Source organism: Crocuta crocuta, unplaced genomic scaffold (assembly GCF_008692635.1).
Source record: "Crocuta crocuta isolate KB4526 unplaced genomic scaffold, BGI_CrCroc_1.0 scaffold462, whole genome shotgun sequence".
NCBI classification, from domain to species: Eukaryota; Metazoa; Chordata; class Mammalia; order Carnivora; family Hyaenidae; genus Crocuta; species Crocuta crocuta.
The window spans coordinates 263,253-282,578 of record NW_027527437.1 but is presented as its reverse complement, the minus strand read 5'-3'; positions in this window follow the sequence as shown (position 1 = coordinate 282,578).

The window sequence follows — 19,326 nt, the reverse complement described above, 5'->3', positions numbered from 1 at the left end:
TTCCTGATATGAGATGAACTTTAACAAATAGAATAGCTGAATTCAAGAATAAAATAGTAACTGTCTGTAATCAATGGGAACTATGTTAAATATCTAAGGAACAAATTTATACCCTTGCAGTTTTACTTTTTTGACAATATTTTCAGATTTAATAAAATATCTGAAGGTACACCGACTAGATTTATATTGTATTTTTCTCTGTACAATTTAATTGATTTAATGGTTGTTATTTAAAAACTTAGCAGTACCTCTTATATGCATAGCATAATATTCTACACTTTGTAGGAATTGCAAGAATTATTTTAGTCCCAAGATGGGATAATTTGACTTGTTCCTAAAAAACTGGTATTTAAATGATTTCATAAGTAACAGTTCTGTTCTATTCTTTCATTCTGTTTGTACAGATATTTACTGAACAGCTCTCAGGAGCTAATAGATTTTGTGCCAGTGCTTTTCTTTGTGAAGAAGATCTAGGTAAAGTCTTATTTAGTGTACTTAGTGTATTTAGTGTCCTTTTACCTTGGACCCCCAAATCCTACAGATTTATTTGTATTGTACCATGAGCCCTCAAAGAACATACAAGGGTTCTTTTCCAGTAAAATCCCTGATGAATTACAAATACTGACAATTTATCAGCACAGTGTTAAATTGGCTGTTGAAGTTTAATAGCTTAATATCAGCACTCATTCTCTATCAAACTTGTTCTCTACTTCAGTTTTCCTAATATAACATAGATTCTCCAAAAGTAGAAAATTGTAGAAGATACCTTGGGAAGTCTTATTAATCCACAGAGACGTATAAATCTGTCAAACTATTTAAATTTATCAAATGTTTCTAAGCATTCGAGAGAAAGAAATTCTAACAGGTTAGTTCAATATTTAGATAGTTTGTGAGGGTTAAAATTTTCAAATTGCAACTGAAACTCTGTTTTTAAATTATTCTAGCATGTGAGAAAGAGAAGGCATGATTCATTTTATTCATATACGGAGATACCCACTAAGCATTAAGTGATAATTAGTTGATAATTGATGATAATAAGTATTTTTCCATTATGTTAATATATTTGACTTGAATCACTTAAATGAACAAAAAACATGTGGCATGTATTTTCAATTTCTCTTCAGGCTCCAAATATTTAGCTTTTATGAACTTAATTGATTCCAAGAAAATACCATTTTGTGTAATCTCTCAAAGTCCAAACTATTTCCAGTCTATTTTTCTCTTTTTTTCTGTTGCTTACATTGATGCAGAAGACCAAAGAAAGCATTTTCTAATTATGAACTGAATCTACTTTGGGTAGAACAAGATTAGCCCTTGAGATGTGACTTTTCATTGCACAGAGACTAGTGTATGTGATTTAGAGACAGAGGGAAAGAGACAGAGTTTAGAAAAAGAAGAAGAGAAGAAAAATCAGATGAAGGAATTGCTCCTGTCCTTTAGAAGTACCTGATTAAAAAGTATGGAGTAACTGATTTAAAAAACCCAAAACACTAAAAAGTGGAATTATACACAGCTTCTAAAATCCAAATTTAAGTTTTTACTTTCAAATAGATTTATTTATAGGAAGTCTTATATACATCACTAAATGGCTTTTAAGAGTTAATTCTGAAGCTGTTTCTTGAAAGTAAAGATACTGAAAAGTGAAAACTTGGTTATTTACCACTGGTGTAACAATGTGAGACCCAAAGCCCTTAGACCAGTGTTTCTCCATGAAAGCTCAGCCAAAGGCAATAATTATGTGTGGCTCTCTCTCTCTCTCCCTCTCTCTCAATCTCTCTCTAGAGATGGATCAGGAATGCACTACCAGTTTGGAGATGCCGGCTTCACTGTAGTGAATCCGGGGACCCACTTTGGCTACCTTTACTGAAGTAGGGGTGGACAAAATGACAGTCAATGGGCCCTTCCAGAGGGATTTTAGGGGCTGGACATTTTATTCCTTTATCCATATTGCATCTCTGGGTTTAAAGAGGTGTGTTTATAGTCAGACTTATAGGTCATCATTCTCTGACCCGGTGGTGAAAGGTGGTTAAGGTAAAGTCAAGGGCCTGCATCTGTTGTTTTAGGGTTAGATTGTCTATCTCATTTGGATTCCCCCCTTATGCCCCTGATAATGGGGGGAGGGTGCCCATAAAGGATCATAAGGGGAGAACTCAATCTGCTTTTTTAGCCTCCCACTTGCAGCTGCAGTCTGCCTCCCTGAAGGTCCCTTATCTCTCCCTGTCTAATGTTAACCTTTTCCCTCTTTATTTCTCCTCTGGAACAGGGCCTGGAACTGCTGTTGGGGAACAGGGACAATGAATGTTCTGGCTTCTTCAAGTTGATAAGGGATGATGTATGTGTATAGTAGTTAGAGTCTACCCAAGGGTTGGTCGAGTGACACACAGTATGGTTTTGCAGGAAGGCTGGCAGGCATGAAGCAACATAGACATTAGTAGGCATAAAGAGAAAAACACAAAGTAAAGATTATACTGACCAACAGGATGACATCTTAAGATAATGTTTACAGTTTCCAAACCTGTGAAACAATCTAGGAGAGACCCTAACTTTGTAAACAACATGTCAGGGAATCTCTCATTACCCAGCTAATGGAGAACCAGGAGCAGTAAATAATGGTGGCTCTATTTTCAAGAGTTTGGCCTTAACTAAAAAAGAATTTTTTAAAAGCATCTAATGATTATGAGGTGTTATTTAGAGTTTAGCTGAGTAATAAGCTTTATCTTGATGTGTAAAAACATTTTCAAGAGCCAGGTGTTCTACTAGAGAAAGAGTCAAGGCACCCATTTACCATTATTAAATTAATAAATTACAAACTGTAATTTTTAGGTAAGCCAAACCTGAGTATTATTTTATAAAGCAGAATTTTTATTACTTTTTGTGCCTTTTCTGTTTTGTAGGGGAAAGCCCCTACCCAATTAGTAAAAGTATTAACCCATACCAACAGATGTTGGCTTTTTTTTTCTTGACCTTGGCTACTGAGTGAGACCTAATTGATAGTCTTTTCCTGAATAGTCCCTAGTTCCTTGATTGTCTGGGAGAGCAAGTTTGTGGTTGAGAGGATTGTTTTTAAGACATACTTTACAGCCTGATACCACTTGTAGAACTGTCCTTGACAATTTCTTTTTCCCAGCAAACATCCTTTGAGCCATTTCATAAGTTTTGTCCCTCCCTAAAGAAAAGGTCTGATGCTGTGTTTTAATAATCTTTTAGCTCATGACTTTGGTAATAGTAATTGTCCTGCTCTGTTTTAACCATTCCAAGGGCTAGAGACGGTGTTTAGGAGTCAGACCCCAGTTTATTTATTTATTTATTTTGGGGGAGGGGAGAGTAAGTGGGATTGAGTCTTTTTTAATAATTGATATAGCAGCAAACTAATTACCCAATAATTTTCAAAAGCTCACATAATTGTTTACCTGTCCTGAGTTACTAGTACCAAGCCTCTAATTTAGTTATAATGTCTCTTTCTAGCAAGGGAGTAGGCTCTCTGGCATTATCAGGAAAGAATGGGAAAAATATTAGGTTTCCCCACATACATCCTAGGGGCTGAGAGAAAAATTTAGTTAGAAGTTTTCCAGAGGTGCCCCTAATAGTCATGCTGCATTTGGATAGTTGGCCTGGAGTGGACAGAAAAGGTAGCTCTGGTGTCAAGGAAATCAACCAGTTTTTCTATATTTAGAGTTACCAAGGTTCTGGGTTTCTGATAGACGGTTGGTTTAGGGGAGCCACTATGAAGAGCCCTAGGCCCCGGTTAGTCCCTTCAGGGGACATTGGCTTATCTGAGCCTCACAGACAGAGGTCCCTGAAGGCTTTCGATCTCCAGTGATTGTTTCCCTATCAGGGGCATGGCTTATGAGGTTTCCATTTTGACTGTCCCCTCTGAGGATGTTCTCATTTAGTGCCCTGAATGGACATAGAAATGGCACTTGGTGCCAGGACCTTGGGAAGTCCGGTCTGACATAGTATGTAAGGCCACAACTAAGGCCTTAGATTTTTTTTGTTTTGTTTTGTTTTTAAACCTTCTTTTCTGTAAGAAGAATCTGTTTGTAATCTACCCAATTGGCAGCTCCTAAGAGCTCCTCCAGAGTTCCTTGAAGGCCAACATCCAATTTTTTGCATTTTTTTGGAATATCTAGGGCTGATTGAGTGACAAATTTGTCTTTTAAAATTATCTCAGCCTCAGGGGTGTCCGAGGAGATAGCCATATATTTAATGAGAGCCTCCCTCATCCTCTCCAGGAAGGCCATCAGGCTCTCATTTTGTGTTTGTAAAATAGTGGCTAATTTAGCATAATTTAAGGGCTAAATCTTAGATTTCCTTCATTGTTTTCTAAAACATCTGTGTCATTAATAGTCTGATTTAACAAAAGCATGATACCTTTTCAGATCAACTCAAAAATATATGCAATACTCTGAAATGTCTTTATACATTTATCCAATTATAAAATATACCTACATCTCCTTTTATCTATCTTAAACCTTGTAATGTAAAGTATTTTTTTGTTGCTGTTGTTGTTTTGTTTTGTTTTTACCCCTCTGTTTTCTGCCTATAGGACCTTGGGGGTAGGACTGTAACCAAGCAAGATTTTCTTGGTTGTCTTAGGATGCACTAATTTTATTTTGGCCCAACAGTAACTTACATATTGATCATTGGCCATTGAGGGAGGAGGTTAAAGGACCAAAGTCAAGATCTTTCCCCTGCCATTTTCAACAATGCCCACAAAAATATGTTTCAGCCATGTAGGTATCCATTTTTGGCATACAATGAGCGGAGTTTAGTAAAATGGCTCCCATGTTTCTTAGTAAATAAGCCCTTTATGTCATCCATCCCTCACATGGCAGAGTCATCCATTCCTGTAGTAAACAAGAACAGAACAAATGAGGAGGATTTTGAGACTGGCATCAAGGGTATTACTATCATTTTCCCAGCCTTTGGATCAAAAGAGAAAGAATTTTAATCCTAATCCTATATACTTTTAAAATCCATTTATTTTCACCTTAGTCCATCTTGACCATATGTAAAATTTCTTTTTAAAGATTATCCTTCAGGAGCCTTCTGCAACTTTTCTTTTGCATTTAGACTTTGTCCCAAGTTGTTTTTCTCCAAATAACCAGTCTCATTTGGGACAAAATCACTTTCTTTTATCTTTAACAAAAATATAGTTTCATTCCTTATATCTTTCTTACATACCTCCTACTTTCCTACATACAGAGTTACTTTCCTTATTTCCAATAGTCTTAAGTACACTTAGCAGAATTTTAACTGCTAGAAACCTTAGTCTCCAATGAAAACTAAGTAGTAATCAATTGTGAACTCTATGTTATAGCAGAATCTTTTTAATGGCAAACTCCATTAAGCACAAAGCATGTTTTTCACCAGTTCCAAATATCCTTAGTTTTTTTTGCAACAAGTCAAAAGCACAAACCTACATCTAGTAATTAGTGCTTTAGCTTCTTGTCTCCTTAGATAGCCAATTTATCATGCAAGCAAAACTTTAATGTTTTAGGTTACCAAGGATTTGAAAGCTATCTTAACAATTACCCATGAAAACTATGAGACAGACAAAATTAACCATCATTTTCACTATTCCTTTTCTTAACATATTGGAACAGAGATAACATGAGCTTATCTGGCCTTCAGCAAATCTAGGTAGAATACATGATTGTTTCTGGGTTTTTTTTTTTTTTGTTTTTTTTTTGTTTTTTTTCTTTAATGTTGATAAACACTTCCTATCTCAAACCAACAAACTTCAACTTAAACACTGAATACATTTTACTTGAGTCCACCTAAGACACTTTGTTCCCCATGGTTAATTTTTACCTGGAAAGTTGGTGGGGAAATCTGACTTTGGTGGTCTTTGCTCCTCAACATCTAGGATAGGAGGAGGAGCTGATAGTGCCTGAGGCACTGAGGAGTCAGTCAAGCAGCCTGGCCCCCCCCACCCCCCCCCAGGTGGTGCAGAAAAGGAATGGGGGAAGGTAGGGCAAAAGAGGAGAGGTGCCAGTAGAAAGCAGAGAAAGAGAATTCCAAGTTTTAAATCTTGTCAGCTCAGAGGAGCAGACTTCAGGTTTCTTTTGTTTTGTTTTCCACCAGTGGAATTAGGCAGTCCATGTCAGTCCAGATAAGACAGGGAATTTCCCCAAAACAAAAGGAGTTTCGGCATCTGCTTGGGAATATTCCCTGAAGTCCCTGTTCTGAGGTTAGAATAACCAGCGACAGTTGGTTCTAATTATTATAGTTATTGACCCAGAAAGTGAATGAGAGACATGTCCCCATGCACAGTTACACAGCGACTCCAACCTGCCATCCAGCGCCCAATGCCTTAGAGTTGCAGCTTTGTTCCTCTTCCCTTGTGGAATTACTAGTGCAACCCTGGGAGGTGATAAGGCCCCCCTTCTGCCTATTATGGCAGGTCTACCAAAATGAACCTGGGTTCTTACCAGTCTGATGGGCGCTCCCTGAGCTGGTTCCTGGGTCTCACCAGTTCCGTTGGAAGGGCTAGTCTCCTGCAGATCAAAGGGTCTGCTTGCACCAGGTGAGCCGCCTCTCCCTGCGCCTTGAGGTTTGCATCCCCGGTGGCAAAGGAGGTGGAAACGGAATCCCAGATGAGCCCCCAAGGAATGTAGCAGGATTCTCGCACAGAGATGGTGACACCAAGGCTTTTCTTTCCAGGAAGCAACTTTTTCTAGCCGGCATTGCTCAATTGGGTTCATACCAAAAAAATGAGCCCTAAACACCACATGGAATGTTTTTATATATATTTTTTACTTCTTTGTCTCCCATATATGGTAACACACAAATATGCAGTCTGATTAACGTGGTCTCATGTTACAAGGTCATGAGGGATGTCGTCACATACAGAAATAGCAAGGTTCCCTTGAGATGTTCTTTTATTTTTTCTTAGGGAGGGGACCCTACCACAGTATGTATGCAATAAAGGAAACCTCTTGGTTTCAAATTTATACCAAGAAATTCTGTTAAGTAGCAGAAGTAAAATCCAATAGTACTAAGAAACTGTAACCATATTTTATAAAATTCAAGAACATTGACTACTATGATTATTTTGTTCTAGTTAACTTTAAATTTTTCTTTCTCTCTCTTTCTTTCTTTCTTTCTTTCTTTCTTTCTTTCTTTCTTTCTTTCTTTCTTTCTTTCTTTCTTTCTCAAATTTGAGAGACAGGGCAGATTGGGGAGGCAGAGTGGGGACAGAGGGAGAAGGAGAGAGAATCTTAAGCAGTCGTGTGCTGAACTGACTGGGCCATAGTTAGCTTTTATTATGATGGAAGCTTGAAGTCAAGAAAAAAAAAGTAATAAAATTTGACATTTTGTCAGTTTATAAAGGAATGGAATAATTCATTCTAATGATTTAGGATTTTCTTCTCTGGGATTCCTGGGTGGCTTGGTCAGTTAAGCATCTGACTTCGGCTCAGATCATGATCTTGTGGTTTGTGAGTTCAAGCCCCGTGCTGGGATCTGTGGTGACAGTGCAAAGCCTGGAGCCTGCTTCAGATTCTGTCTCCTGCTCTCTCTGCCCGTTCCCTGCTCTCTCTCTCCCTTCCTCTGTCCCTCTCTCTCTCAAAACTAAATAAACTNTGACATCTACCCATTGTGCCACAGGCCATCGTGAAGCAACAAATGCTCATGTTTTCAAATAGCAAGCTCAAATTTTAAGACTATTGCTTCATCATTTGCCTATGTCCCATCCTATATTAAATCACTAGAGAGGTGAATCCAAAGCTTCTATTTACCCTATCAGTGGCCAATTTTGGGATGGTTTTTAAATGCAGGGTGATTGCACATTCAATATAAGTAGGTTTCAATCCCTTTGAGGAAAAATGGACAGAAACTATGCTTGTCCCTTCTACCTTAAGTTTTGACTGATCCTGCAATCATTTTTTAAAATTAGGGTATGTTTTCTAATATCAGGCTTAGTCTAAAAGATAAAACACAGTAAGAGATAAATAATGTTATTTATTATTAGGGAAGCTACTGCAAAAACAGGAATTGAGTAACAATGCTATTTCCTAAGAGAGCAGAATATGTGTTGGTTTATTTGCTCAAGCCTCAAGCTAACCATTCTATTGATATACTCAGTTGTAATTATTGCAGTAAAGAAAACATTATTTGGGCAGAATATTCTTCAGAATGTTTCTGCTTAATGCTTTCTGCCAATCTGTTGAATTAGATTAAATTGGATTCTATTAGAAATTAGAAGGAAAGGGAGAAAAGATTCTTTTAGTTGCTTAGTCTCAAGAATAGTTTATTTCCAATATAAAATACTAATAGTATTCCATATGTGATATATATCTTAGATTTTATGATAATAAAAGAATAATTGGGAATAAAAAAAACAAAATCTGAGTTGAAAAATAAAGCACTATGGTTGGCTGGATTTATCTGATTTAAATTAAATTTTAACATACCCATTATTACAATTTTATATAGCTAATAAAATGTTTAGTTGGTATTCTTAAAGAACTTTGTTAAACTGCTGTCTGTGTATGAATTTGATAACTGTAGAATCATTTTAATAACTTAAAACTGAAATAAAAAATCCAAAATCATACTCAGATGATATTAGATGTTCTTGTGTTTCATCTCATTCCTGGGGGAAAAACAGGCAAACATGAGTTGATCTTAGTGACACATAGAATTAGTTGATTAATCATTATATATTTCAACTACCACTTTCAAATTTTGGGATAGGAATTTAGTTTTTTTCTAAGATTCTCAGGAATATCTTATCACTACTTTTTGGTTTGTTTAAGACCTTATTATTTAGAGCAGTTTTAGATTTACAATAAAACAAGAGGAAGGCACAGAGATTATCGCAGTAGTAAATATTATATGTAAAAGTGTTTTGCTAAATTAATTATATTCCTTCTAATTGCAAAATGGATTTGGGATGAAGTTCTTTAGAATCTGTAAGAAGAAATACACATATATAAGTAAGTATTCTTGTTTTGCTTTATTTTTAGAGTGCTAGTTTTCTGACATTATATACCATTTGATTAAAGATAGAGACCAGTCAAGTGTCAGGCCAGTAGGAATAAAATAAAAAGTTACTCTGTGATGATATTTATTGGATTCAGTTAATAAAGAGCATATATTATACTTCTATTAATTATGGTCTGAAAAGAAATAACCCTTAAAAAGCAGGAAAGATTAAATTTAATAAATAATTCCTAGGTCTAGAATTGTTTTCTAGATATTATAGTTATTTATAATTATAGCATATTTATATTTAATTTATTTCTAGATATTGTAATATAGCATATTCATTTATTTAATACCAAATAAGATTCCTTAGATCTCTGGAGAACCCTCTTTTTATGTGATTCAAATTCGGTGCTGAATTATTTTGGAAAATTTCATGTTTGGACATGCATGTGTGTAAGTGTATGTGTGCATACACACCATTTTTTAGTGGTTATCAAGTTGGGACTCAGCTACTAGTGTCTCATCCTTACATGTGGTCCTCTCCAAATGTAGTCCATAAAGGTCCTGCCAAATATGTCCAATGCTTCAGATTTCTCTAACTTCTCCTTCTCCTACCGGCCAGAGAAAATTTCTATTTACTGTGTTATTATTATTATCTTTATTTATTTTGATAGAGAGAGAAAGCACGAGCAGCTGAGGGAAAGAGAGGGAGAGAAAGAATCTCGAGCAGGCTCCATGACCACAAGATCACCACCTGAATCAATATCATGAGTAAGACACGCAATCAACTGAGCCTCCCAGGTCCCCTGAAAATTTCTTTTTCATGTATTTGTATGATTACATTGAACCTACTCAAATTACTTCCCTTTTGGTTTATAATATAACATCTTGGATAGTATTTCATCATTTAAAGATCCCACCAACATTCGAAGGGGGAGGGCAAGCATCATTAGCAGCCATTCTGAGAATTCTGTCAACTACAGAAATAATTTTAGTATTCACAGGTATACCCATGAATGAAGTCTATGAAAACTTTATATTCTGCCTTCAAGGAAAGTGAATAGCTTACTAGCCTTAAGATTTATTCCAAGGTTCATCAATTTGGCTTTTATTTGAAACACAGGCTTTTAATTTTTCTTCAAACAAGATATGAACATATTTCCAAAAATTTCTACAGTATTTCATTTCTGCAAATCTTTACTCTAGGAAAAATATGACCTGCAACTCTCATAAGTTTTCAGTATAAGATTCTCTTTCACCTCCTGAAAATGCTTTGTAGACCCTAAAGTAGTTATAATAAATGGTGGGACTTCATGGGTTTTAAGCATAAACCACCTCCACCACCACCACCATCATCATCATCATCATTGTCATCATTATCATCATCTTCATCCTAGCAAAATGTAATTTGAAAGACTCTACTCCATTATTTAAACATACCAGGTTCTGTGCTTTGTTCCCTCATCTAATCCTTCTTTTCTTTCTTCTTTGACCTAAAGTGGTGTAAAAAGCTTGTTGCTTATTACAACTTGCTGCTTCTCAAGGCCTTTTTAAACTTACTTTTGGGCCTTGCTGTTTAGCTGGCACATTCTACTGCTGATATATTAAACATGCAGTAATTGTAAGAATATATTAATGATAACAGGTTATTTTTATATGGAGTGAAGAAAACACCAAAATCCTTCTCATTAGCAACATCAAAATACATAGGCATTATATTAATGGGTTACCAGAATCTTGTATAACCATTTTGCTCAAATATTTTTTCTACTTTCTCTCTAATTGGGATATAATCCTTCATCTTATGTTTATCTTTTTCTTATACTCTATTTTATGTTCACTCATCTGTAGGAATTGAAATGTCTGCAATTCACCAAACAGTCATAGCTTCTGTTTTATGAAACTTAACTGACTATGGCCCAGGAGAATTTTCTTTCTTTTACATGAATTCCTAAATATATCAAAATATATTCAGAAAATAGCACTCATACTATTTTTCAAGTAGAACTATAATATAGTAGTACTATATAGTTTGTTCAAAAATAGGCATTATAATTTTGGTGCCAGTGTTAGGGAGAGACTGATAGAAGTGGCTGATTTTCCCTTGAAACCCTCACCAGCACACCACAAGTGATGGTGTCAGATTCTAGGTGTAATGTCGTATAAGGAAATAAAATTATACACTTAAGTTTGAGCTCTGAATCAATACTTTCTTGGATTATTTCCTTGAGAAAATAATAAAATAAAGTTGAACTATGTCCTTTATTTTGCAGCATTTTGCAAATTTGAAATTAGGTAATTACCCATAATCATTTTTTTATTGCACATCTTTTCAGCTAAATCCAACTAGATCACTAAACTTCATAATGTCAGAGACAGTTTATCAATGAATGTCCGAGACCCAGAAGGTTATCAGGTGAAGAAAACTGTTCAATAAATACATGTCGGCTGGCAAATTCATGAACTAGTTAAAATACTTTCACAATTGTGAAATTGTGAAAATGTGAAATGTGGTAAATGTGGTGTATCAAACAATATAATGCCCGTGAAAGCTGTTGATCAAACATACATGATTTAATTTTGTGTCTTATGATAAAATGTTGTAAATAATAAGCTGTTTAGGGTAACATTCAATGCCATCAGAAATAGAATGTGTGAAGACAGACATTATTCAACAAATTATTTTTCTCTTATTAGTGACTTTTCAGACCCTTTTTGATATCTAAAAATATGTAAAATTTAGTTGAAAATCTATCCATGAAGAGCCTGTAAGTAAAGAAACTGGAGAAGCTTATATTGGAAGGAGGCCTCTCTCATTTTTTTTCTGTAAGTTCCCTACTGAGTCAGTTCCAAAATAGAGGAGTTTCTCATTTGTTTACTATGGAATGCTAATTTCCCCAAGAACTCTGGTAAATATGTTTAGAAGGCTCAAGTTTTAGCATCTTGACAATTTTACTTCATATTATTTGAAAAATTTCAGCATATTTTGATGAGAGATCAAAGTTGTTAACCTCAAATACCTACTTCAAACAAGGACACCTTATCCTTTTATTTGCTTTTTATAGACTTTTCTACAAACTTGAATTCAAATTTCTATTGTACCATGTGTAGGACCTCCTGATGATGATTACTATTCAGCTACAAATTAAAGGACAATTTTGATCAAAGTGATTATAATTTGGAGCACAGACCCATGATAGAACAGTTCAAAGGGTAATTTCTTACTAAGTATGTGGCAGAGGTTTACAAAGTTGATTAAGAAATTGTCAGAACCTGTTTGCCAACCATGAGTAAGTGATTGCAATGTAATTATTGATATTATGTACCTTAATAAAAGTAACTGATATACTTTATAAATTCTGTATTGAAACACTAAAATATAAGGTAAATGAAATTTTTTATTTAAGAAAATAAAACAATTTTGAAAATCTAGATTTATAAAATACAGTTGCATAATATGTACCATAATATTGTTTTTTCCCCACATTTTAAATGGTTTAATGTTATGTGAATCTTATCTTTAAGCTGTTGAAAAAATAGTCCAGAGAGTTCCAATATATGCCTCATTCACCTTTGTTTTGTGTCAACAATAACAATAAGCAATGTCTTGCACAAGCATGGAATATAAATTAAAACTAAGAAATTAGTCTTAGTACAATATTATCAATTAAATTATAGAACTAAGATATTTTTGCATTTTCCTACTAATTTCTTTTTTTTCAAGTCTTTATTTAAATTCTAGTTAGTTAATATACAGTGTAATATCAGTTTCAGGAGTAGAATTTAGTGATTAATCACATCAATATAACACAGTGCTCATCACAAGTGCCGTCCTTATATCCATCACCCATTTAACACATCTTCCTGCTCACCTCCCCTCCAGAAACTCTCAGTTTGTTCTCTGTGTTTAAGAGTCTCTTATGGTTTGCCTCCCTCTCTCTTTTTTACCCCCTTCACATATGTTCATTTCTTTTGTTTCTTAAATTCCACATATGAGTATATGAGTGAAATCACATGGTGTTTGTCTTTCTCTGACTTGTTTCACTTATTATATATACTCTAGCTGCATCCACATTGTTGCAAATGGCAAGATTTCATTCTTTGTGATGACTGAGTAATATTCCATCACACATATGTACTACTTCTTCTTTATCTATTCATTAGTCAATGGACATTTGGACATTTTTCCATAATTGAGTATTGTTGATAATGCTGTTATAAATAGCAGTGCATGTGCCCCTTCAAATCAGTATTTTTGCATCTTGTAAGTTAATACCTAGTAGTACAATTGCTGGGTTGTAGGCTAGTTCTATTTTTAACTTTTTGAGGAACTTCCATACTATTTTCCAGAACGACTGCACTATCAGCAGTGTAAGAGGGTTCCCCTTTCTCCACATCCTCACCAACATCTGTTGTTTCCTGTGTTGTTAATTTTAGCCATTCTGACAAGTGTAAGATGATACCTCATCATGGTTTTGATTTGTATTTCCCTGATGATGAATTATGTTGAGTATCTTTTCATGTGTCTGTTAGTCATCTGTATATCGTCTTTGAAAAATATCTATCCATGTCTTCTGTTCATTTCTTAAGTGGATTATTTGTTTTTTTGGGTGTTGAGTTTGATTAGTTCTTTTTCTATTTTTTTTAATATTTATTTTCGGGAGACAGAGACACAGCATGAACTGGGGAAGAGCAGACAGAGAAGGAGACACAGAATACAAAGCGGACTCCACACTCTGAGCTTTCAGTACAGAGCCCAACATGGAGCTCGAACCCAAGAACCATTGAGAGTGAGATCATGACCTAAGTCAACATCAGACGCTTAACCAACTGAGCCACCCAGGCATCCCATTAAGTTCTTTATATATTTTGGCTACTAACCCTTTATCAAGTATGTCCTTTTCAGATATCTTCTCCCATTTCATAGGTTGCCTTTCAGTTTTTCCTTCGCTTTGTAGAAGGTTTTTTTGTTTTGTTTTTTTTTTTGATGAAATCCCTATAGTTAATTTTTGTTTTTGTTTCCCTTGCTCTGGTGACATGTCTCGTAAGAAGTTGCTAAGGCCCATGTCAGAGAATTTGCTGCATCTGTTCTCTTCTATGATATTGATAGTTTCCCATCTCACATTTAGGTCTTTCATCCATTTAGAATTTTTGTGTGTGTGTGTGTATGGTGTGAGGAAGCAGTCCAGTTTCATTCTTCTGCATGTCGCTGTCCAGTTTTCTGAACAGAATTTGTTGAAGAGACTGTCTTTTTTCCATTGGATATTCTTTCCTGTTTTGTCAAATATTAGTTGACCGTATTATAGTGGGTCTGTTTCTGGGTTTTCTGTTCTGTTCTACTGATCTACGTGTCTGTTTTTTATGATAGTATCATACTGGTTTCATCAAGACAGCTTTGTAATGTAGCTTGAAATCTGGAATTGTGATGCCTCCACTTTTCTTTTCTTTTTCAAAATTGCTTTGGCTATTCAGACTCTTTTGTGGTTCCATACAAATTTTAGGATTGTTGGTTGTAGCTCTGCAAAAAAAGCTGGTGGTATTTTGATGGGGATTGCGTTAAATATGTAGATTGATTTGGGCAGTACAGACTTTATAGCAATATTTCTTCTTCTAATCCATGAGCAGGGAATGTTTTCCATTTCTTTGTGTTCTCTAAAGTTTCTTTAATCAGTGTTCTATAGTTTTCAGAGTACATATCTTTTACCTCTTTGGTTAAGTTTATTCTTAGGTATCTTATGTTTTTAGGTACAGTTGTAAATGGAATTGATTCCTTGGGTTCTCTTTCTGTTCCTTCATTATTGATGTATAAAAGTGCAACAGGTCTCTGTTAATTTTGTATCCTGCAACTTTGCTGAATTCATGTATCATTTCTAGCAATTTTTGGATGGAGTCTTCAGGGTTTTCTACATAGAGTATCATGTTGTCTATGAATAGTGAAAGTTTGACCTCTTTCTTGCTGATTTGGATGCCATTTATTTATTTAGTCATTGTCTGATTTTGACGCTAGGACTTCCTGTATTATGTTAAATACAATGGTGGGAAGGGACATCTCTGTCTTGTTCTTGACCTCAGGGGAAAGGCTCTCAGTTCCTCCCCATTGAAGATGATATTAGCTGTGGGTCTTTCATATATAGGCTTTATGTTGAGTTATGTTCCTTTTATTCCTATTTTGTTGAAGCTTTTTATTATAAATGGATGCTATACTTGGTTAAATATTTTTTCTGCATCTATTGAGTGGATCCTATGATTCTTATCCTTTCTTTTATTAATGTAGTGTATCATATTGATTGATTTGTGAACATTAAAGCAGCCCTGGAGCCCAGGAATAAATCCCACTTGATGGTAGTAACTAATTCTTTTAATGTACTTTTGGATTCTATTTGTTATTATCTTATAATAGATAATTGAGAGAATTGTTGCATCCATGTTCATCAGTCATTGGCCTGCAATTCTCCTTTTTTGTGAGGTCTTGGTCTGGTTTGGAAATTGAGGTAATTCTGGACTTGTAGGAGTTTAGAAGTTTTCCTTCCATTTCTATTTTTTTGGAAGAGTTTGAGAAGAATAGGTATTAATTCTTCTTTAAATGTTTAATAGAATTCCCTGGGAATCCATCTGGCCCTGGACTTTTGTTTGTTAGGAGATTTTCGATTACTGATTCAATTTCTTTGCAGGTTATGAGTCTGTTCAAATTTTCTTCTGTTTCTTCTTGTTTCAGTGTTGGTAGTAAATATGTTTTTAGGAATTTATCCATTTCATACAGATTCCCCAATTTATTGACCTATACATTTTTATAACATTTCCTTATAATTGTTTGTATTTCTGCCGTGTCAGTTGTGATCTCTCCTCTTTCATTCATGATTTTATTTATTAAGTCCTTTGTCTTTTCTTTTCTATTTTAGAATGAAAGAATCCTAAGCAGGCTCTAGGCTCAGTGTGGGGCCTGATAAGGGGATTGGTCCTATAATCCTGAGAACATGACCTTAGACAAAATTGAGAGTCAGATGCTCAATGGACTGAGCCTCCCAGGTGCCCCTCTTTTCTTTTTGATAAGCCTAGCTATGGTGTTATGAATTTTATTAATGCTTTCAAAAGAAACAAAACAGTTCCTAGTTTCATTGATCTATTTTTTTCTATATATTTATTTCTGCTTTAATCTTTATTATTTCCATTTTTGTGCTGGCTTTAGGATTTATTTGCTGTTCCTTTTCTTTCTCCTGTCAGTATAAGGTTAGGTTGTGTATTTGACTCTTTCTTGCTCTTACTATATACTTGCCTCTTATAACCACTTTTTCTGCATCCCAGAGGTTTTGGATTATTGTGTTTTAATTTTCATTTGTTTCTATATTTTGTTTAATTTTTTTCTTTAATACCATGCTTAAACCATTCATTCTTTAGTGGGATATTATTTAACCTCTATGTATTTGTGACCTTTCTAAATTTTTTCTTGTGTTTGACTTTAAGTTTCATAACATTGTGGTCTGAAAATATGCATGGTATCATCTCACACTTTTTGCGCTTGTTGAGGGCAGACTTGTGAACCAGTATCTGATCATCTGATCTATTCTGGAGAATGTGCACTTGAAAAGACTGTGTATTCTGCTGTGTTAGCATAAATTGTCTTGAATGTATTTGTTAAGTCCATCTGGTCCAGTGTGTCAAAGTCATTGTTTCCTTACTGATTTTCTGCTTACATAGCCGCCCATTGCTGTTAGTGGGATGTTAAAATCCCCTACTATTATTGTAGTGTTATCAATAAGCCACTTTATATTTATTATTAATTGTTTTATATATTTGAGTGCTATATGTTGGGGGCATAAATATTTACAATTGTTAGCTCTTGTTGGAAGGTCTCCTTCATTATGATATAGTGCCTTTCCTTACCTCTTATTACAGTCTTTAGTTTAAAATCTAGTTTGTCTGATATAAGTATGGCTACTGAGTCTTTCCCTTGATGTTTATCTCTATGATAAGTATTTCTCCATCCCCTTAGTTTCAATCTGTAGGTGTCATTATGTCTAAAATGAGGCTCTTGTTGGCAGCATATAGAAAGGTCCTTTTTTTTTACATTTTTATTTATTTATTTTTTAAATCCATTTTGACACTCTATGTCTTTCTTTCCTCCCCAAATCACATCTCTACACCTCATACTTTCCACGGTGTGGCCTATTTTCTTCCTCTTGTTGTGCAGTTTGTTCTCTCAGTCCTCAGATCGAATTTTTTGGGTGTTTTCAGAATGATTTGATATTTATNACACTCTATGACTTTCTTTCCTCCCCAAATCACATCTCTACACCTCATACTTTCCACGGTGTGGCCTATTTTCTTCCTCTTGTTGTGCAGTTTGTTCTCTCAGTCCTCAGATCGAATTTTTTGGGTGTTCAGAATGATTTGATATTTACCTAGCTGTATTTGAGGGATGAGGTAAGCATAGAATCCTCCTACTACTCTGACATCTTCCATGGTAATGTTTATGCTAAAAGTTAAGCAAATATAAAAATCCTGTGTTTTAGTGCTAACTTGGGCAGCACATATGCTATAAAAATCCTATGTTTTGAGATTCTATATCAACTTGGTTTTGTGTTCTTAATATAATTTTAATGACATATTGGTACCCCTGAATTATTTGTAAAGTTAAACTATTATTAAAAGTACTTAACCTGATCATAAATCAATTGTATTCCTGCTGTCTACATCGTTGTTTCTTAATCCAGTGTTCTGCTCTTTCACTGACCAAAATCATTTTCTATAATCAGCTTTATGTTCTGCTGAACAGGGAGATGCATATTTGTGTTTCAGGCAACATTCTATTGGATTGATACTTAAATCCAGTGCAATGAATGTAAAATTTGTTCTTTTGTTGTCATGCCTTTGACTGTGGTTCACCATTGTGTCATAAATCCATAATTCTAATTCTGTTGTGTTCATAGGAGTCAGTTAACAAATAAATTTAAAAAAAATACTGACTTGTTAGGAAAAATAAGCATTATTTTCTAAGAAAGTGATGAATTACCAGGTCTCCCTATCTAATTAAGTTGATAATTCCTTAGCATGTGTTACTTATACGTTTGTATTTCTTAACATTTTATTGCTTTTTGAAGATATTCAGCTTCATTCTCATAACCCTAATTAATAATAAAATTCAATTATATTTTGAGTCAGAATCTTTAATGCTCTCTTACCATTGTAGATTTAAGAAGAAAAACAATATTTACACAATATTAATGTCAAGACAAGCCCATAGCATTCAGAGCATTTCCTAATGATACTATTACTCTAGTAATAAATTATTACTTTTATTAATAAATGATAATAAATTATAACTTTATCATAAGTGAATTAGAACTTTGAACATTTTGCTTCTATATAATGACCATATGTAATGTAATGTAAGGAAATTATATAATAAATATGTACAATGGCTGATCATCAGGGGAAAGGATCCTAATAAAGAAACCTATTAAACTGTAGAAGTTATCTCTCTAGGGAAGTTGCATGAGCCCCATTGTTTAAGTCATATAAAACTGGACCAGAAACAAAGAACACTAGAAATTACACCAGGGGGATCAATTCTGCTTTAGCAAAAGGAGAAAATAGGTGATGTAATGATTGCCCTTCTACCTTTCTGCTATAAACATTTATAGCTTGTATCTCAGAGAGCTCCCTTTCTATATATTGTTAGGTTCAGTATAACAGACACATGGACCTTTTATCTCTTCTTTGGAATATTGACAGTTTAGGCTCATGAAGATTTATGTCTCAATGGTAATTACAAAATGTATCAGTACATGATTTATTTTCAATTTAATTCAGAAAAATTTAAATTTATTATTAAAGATACTACACATAGGACTATAGATGGCACACATTATTTTATTTAACTTAACATCCCAGTGATTAAAAGGAAAGTAATTTAATATTTTCATTTATTATGAAAAGAAGGCTGATATCCTAATGGAGACATAGTTGGATCCTTGAAGCTACAGATCAGAGAGAGAAATATTAGAGAAAATAAACAAACAAAAAACCCCAAAAGTGCTGTATATTTTTGAATGTGTGAAATTAAGACCTGGCTAATAGCAATTAAACACTCATGTCCTTCAAATCTTAATATATAGATAATTTTGGAAATTAGTCATTTGTTTGGTGAATTGGTGAATGTAGAGTAAGTCAAAAACTCAGCTGTGAGTTTTGGATACAACTTTAGAATATAGAAACAGTACATGGATTATTTTCTACAATAAAGAATTTGATCATCTACACTGTACTCACTATAAACCTTGTCCTTAAGGACATGGGACACTATGGAGATCCTAAAATTAACATGGTTCTTTTTTTTTTTTTTTTTTCCATGGCACTTGTACTCTGGTGAGAAAGAACTCTATCAGTATAGCC